The sequence below is a fragment of the Salmo trutta genome, chromosome 27 (genome assembly GCF_901001165.1).
Source record: "Salmo trutta chromosome 27, fSalTru1.1, whole genome shotgun sequence".
In the NCBI taxonomy this organism is placed as follows: Eukaryota; Metazoa; Chordata; class Actinopteri; order Salmoniformes; family Salmonidae; genus Salmo; species Salmo trutta.
The window spans coordinates 33,213,891-33,218,890 of NC_042983.1; the positions used below are offsets into that span (position 1 = coordinate 33,213,891).

The window sequence follows — 5,000 nt, forward strand, 5'->3', positions numbered from 1 at the left end:
GTCTCTCTGTGTAGGTTCTGCTCTTCGTCTCTCTGTGTATGTTCAGCTCTTTATTTCTCTGTATAGGTTCTGCTCTTCGTCTTTCTGTGTAGGTTCTGCTCTCTGTCTCTCTGTGTAGGTTCAGCTCTACATCTTTCTGTGTATGTTCAGCTCTACATCTTTCTGTGTAGGTTCTGCTCTTCGTCTTTCTGTGTAGGTTCTGCTCTTCGTCTTAATGTATAGGTTCTGCTCTTTGTCTTTCTGTGTAGGTTCTGCTCTTTGTCTTTCTGTATAGGTTCTGCTCTTCGTCTCTCTGTGTAGGTTCTGCTCTTCATCTCTCTGTGTAGGTTCTGCTCTCTGTCTCTCTGTGTAGGTCTGCTCTTCATATTTCTGTGTAGGTTCTGCTCTCTGTCTCTCTGTGTAGGTTCTGCTCTTCGTCTTTCTGTATAGGTTCTGCTCTTGGTCTCTCTATGTAGGTTCTTCAGTTGGAGGGGGACAGTGTGGTTTGGTTTGAAGAGGACTGCCGCCATTAGCATATTCCTTTTCTTCTGACTGATGCCCTTTTAATGAGAGAATTTAATAAAGATGTACCTTATCAAGACACACAGATAACAGCAAGTGCTGGTACTAATGCTGTACAATACCCAAAGCAAATTAGTCCGAGTGTGTGTGTGTGTGCACGCCCCTGTGCGTGCACACACACGCCCCTGTGCGTGCACGTCTGTGTGTGTGTCTCAGTGTGTCTGTGCATGTGTTCATGAATATGTGTGTGTGTGTGTGTATGTGTGTGAAGCATTGCTCGGGCGAATGTATTCCCTGATATCATCAGTTCGGAATCAGCTGTCTAGCAGACGGCCGTACAAACACCCACTAGTACTAATCACTGCAACCTCCCTAACACACCACCTACCCTTCACCCCCACCTCCCACCCCCACCTCTCACCCCCATCAACCAACCAACCAGTAAGCTATTTAGGGAAGGGGTTGGTGAGGGTTTCAAGTGCCATGCATTGTCATCGTCATAGCGCCCGGGCTTTGAAGCAAAGATGATGGCTCCTTAAAAACGTATGGTCGAGGAACGAACACTACTGGCCCGGCCCAACATCATTAACGCAGCACAGTCATATCAGAGGACTTTCAGCTTTCAGCTGGCTGCCTGACGAGACCCTCCTCCCTCCACGGTAAGTCCCTGTGTAAATGGTGAGGCAGCAGAAGGAAGACGTTAGCCCGTTTAAGGTGTTTTCCGAGGTCAGCCTAAAATGCAGGCGTTTCCCTCCCCTTAATCTGCCTCCATTGAAGAGAACTGATAATACACACCTGAGAGTGGGCTCTGGAGACGCCAGGTTTCTCCAAGTACCTTTTCTCATCCTATATGGCTTATTGTAATGTGTGTGTCTCCATTATAGTCTGGCCCTAGGCTTTGGTCTGTTTGATAAAGAGCCACACGGGTGGGCTTATAGCTGTTATTCCCCCCTGGAATAGGTTTGGATGCTATTCTGTCTATTGTGGTTGTTAATTACGAACAGACTGGAGGACTGGTGTCTCTCTATCTGTGAGATGCTGGAGGACTGGTGTCTCAATAGCTGCGAGCTGCTGGAGGACTGGTGTCTCTCTATCTGTGAGATGCTGGAGGACTGGTGTCTCTCTAGCTGTGAGATGCTGGAGGACTGGTGTCTCTAGCTGTGAGATGCTGGAGGACTGGTGTCTCTCTATCTGTGAGATGCTGGAGGACTGGTTTCTCTCTAGCTGTGAGATGCTGGAAGACTGGTGTCTCTAGCTGTGAGATGCTGGAGGACTGGTGTCTCTCTAGCTGTGAGATGCTGGAGGACTGGTGTCTCTAGCTGTGAGATGCTGGAGGACTGGTGTCTCTAGCTGTGAGATGCTGGAGGACTGGTGTCTCTCTAGCTGTGAGATGCTGAAGGACTGGTGTCTCTCTATCTGTGAGATGCTGGAGGACTGGTTTCTCTCTAGCTGTGAGATGCTGGAGGACTGGTGTCTCTAGCTGTGAGATGCTGGAGGACTGGTGTCTCTCTAGCTGTGAGATGCTGGAGGACTGGTGTCTCTAGCTGTGAGATGCTGGAGGACTGGTGTCTCTCTAGCTGTGAGATGCTGGAGGACTGGTGTCTCTCTATCTGTGAGATGCTGGAGGACTGGTGTCTCTCTATCTGTGAGATGCTGGAGGACTGGTTTCTCTCTAGCTGTGAGATGCTGGAGGACTGGTGTCTCTAGCTGTGAGATGCTGGAGGACTGGTGTCTCTCTAGCTGTGAGATGCTGGAGGACTGGTGTCTCTAGCTGTGAGATGCTGGAGGACTGGTGTCTCTCTAGCTGTGAGATGCTGGAGGACTGGTGTCTCTAGCTGTGAGATGCTGGAACTCTGGTGTCTCTCTAGCTGTGAGATGCTGGAGGACTGGTGTCTCTCTAGCTGTGAGATGCTGGAGGACTGGTGTCTCTAGCTGTGAGATGCTGGAGGACTGGTGTCTCTCTAGCTGTGAGATGCTGGAGGACTGGTGTCTCTAGCTGTGAGATGCTGGAGGACTGGTGTCTCTCTAGCTGTGAGATGCTGGAGGACTGGTGTCTCTAGCTGTGAGATGCTGGAGGACTGGTGTCTCTAGCTGTGAGATGCTGGAGGACTGGTGTCTCTCTAGCTGTGAGATGCTGGAGGACTGGTGTCTCTAGCTGTGAGATGCTGGAGGACTGGTGTCTCTAGCTGTGAGATGCTGGAGGACTGGTGTCTCTAGCTGTGAGATGCTGGAGGACTGGTGTCTCTCTAGCTGTGAGATGCTGGAGGACTGGTGTCTCTAGCTGTGAGATGCTGGAGGACTGGTGTCTCTCTAGCTGTGAGATGTGTCTCTCTTACAGGAGAGTTTACTGTGGGAAGTTGTGTGTGCAGTGCTTGTGTTGGTTTCTTTCAGTTTAAATGTCTCGTAGTTTTTCCCATCTGTGTACAGATTCTCTCTCGTTCACTGAGTTACATTCAGTTTTTTCTGATAAGGTTTCCACATTTCTGTCCCCGTCTGTACGAACGTGACAGTTTATGTATGTGTGTCTTGTTACGCACCTAACAGAGAAGTGTTGATTTACTAGTATTCAGCCCAGTAATGGTGCTGCTTTGCAGTGTATTGTTTATATTAGCTGTATGGAGGCAAGGGGAGGGGAGGGGAGCGGAGCAGGTGGGAGGAATACATACTAATGGCCAAGAAGGACCTGGACGCATGTGTCTTAATGGACCTGTGGAGGGAGACACACTGACCTCTCCTCAAGTGCTGCCACTCCACTCCACCAGCCCCTATACCCCAATAACACCCCCTTAACAACCCCATACACCCCCATAACTCAGCCCCTCAACCCACGCAGAGGAGAGGAATAGGTAGCGAGAGAGATGTCGAGAAAGGGAAGAGAGGAGGAGGAAGAAGCTCTTAGCATTCCATTTTTATTATGACATTTCACAGTCATCCGATTGAATGTCCCCTGACCGGATTGTCCAGCCGGCAGACGGTGGGGATGAAATGTTATTTGGAGTGTTGATAAAAGGTGAGGCACCTCCAAGATGACAGCGAGTCATAAGGCCCGGCGCGCTGACATTAATTTTCTCCACAACAGAGATGGAATAAGACGTCACGGTGACAAGGTGTCAATCAAGCTGGGGCCCCGCCATATAACCAACCCCTCTTCCCCTCCTTCCCCCCTTTCTCGCTACATGCACCCCCCCCACCTCCCCATCCCTAGTCCCTGCTGGCGGGTAGGGGTGGTGGATGGGGGGTGGACCCTCTTCAACAGTAATGGGGCTAGGCTGAACCCAGAGCGAGCGAGCCTCGTCAGCTTGGTAGCTGGGAGGAAGGGAGGTGGGGAAGGTGGGGGAGGTGGGGGAGAATGGGAGGATGGGAGGTAGGGAGGATGGGATGTGGGGGAGGTTGGTAGCTGGGAGTATGGAAGAGGATGGGAGGATGGGAGATGGGGGAGGATGGGAGGTGGGATGTGGGGGAGGATGGGAGGTGGGGAGGTTGGTAGGTGGGAGGATGGGAGGTGGGGGAGGATGGGAGTGGGAGAGGGGGGAGGTTGGGAGAATGGGAGGTGGGGGAGGTTTGGAGGTGGGTGAGGATGGAGTGTGGGGGGAGGTTAGGAGGTGGGGGAGGATGGGAGGTGGGGGAGGATGGGAGGTGGAGGAGGATGAGAGGTGGGGAGGATGGGTTAGAGGGTGGGAAAATATATTCTACAGCCTTTCATTAAAAAAATAAAGAGGCCTCATCTCCTGAGCTTTTCAATCTATCTGCCTGTCTATTGAGAGGGCCTGAAAAGGCAACCCTGCAAATCAGAAATTCCTCTGCTATGGAAATGTTCCGGCTTCACAAATCAACCATGTTTTTTTCTATCTCTCTCTCTCTTTCTCTCTCTCTCTCTCTCTCTCTCTCTCTCTCTCTCTCTCTCTCTCTCTCTCTCTCTCTCTTTTAGGCCGTCCTCAATAATCACAAATAATAAGCTGTCATATCTTCAGAGAAATCATGTATTAAACTTATGTGGAAAGGTTTTTCTCCCCTTCTCCTTCCTGTCCTCTCATCTTCATTCTAAGGCATTTCAACAATAATATCGCTGGAAACAGGCAGAGGCTGACAGAGTTTATAATAAATTAAGTTTGTAGCCTGGCCCTGACTCTGAAATGTAAATTATAATTACTCCTCTGGGTATGTAAGGGGGTTATTGCCAGAGAGAGAAATAAATTGAAGTGAAGTGTGTTTTCTCTGCTTTTAAGACACGCCAGCACGGCTCTCAGTGCAGGGCTGTGTGTGTGTGTGTGTGTGTGTGTGTGTATCTGTGTGTGTGATTGCACCTCCTCAGCTCTTTCCTTTATCTGCTAGACTTGTCCATACATTTACGCTGCCAGAGTTGTCCTATGTCCTATCTGACCTCTGTGAAGGGACAATGAGGCTGCTGCTAACATGGAGATGTGTGTTTTCATTGAGTGATAGAAAAAGTCACAGCAGACTGGACTGGTTTCATCATCATACAGTCGAGAGAGGATCAC

General features: G+C 50.1%; 1 protein-coding gene across 3 annotated transcripts in view; it reads left to right on the forward strand.

Annotated features, from left to right (window-relative positions):
• LOC115164918 (multiple C2 and transmembrane domain-containing protein 1-like) overlaps positions 1 to 5,000 on the forward strand; it is a 260,651-nt gene that overhangs the window by 153,135 nt on the left and 102,516 nt on the right. The gene's annotated exons all lie outside the window — the stretch shown is intronic.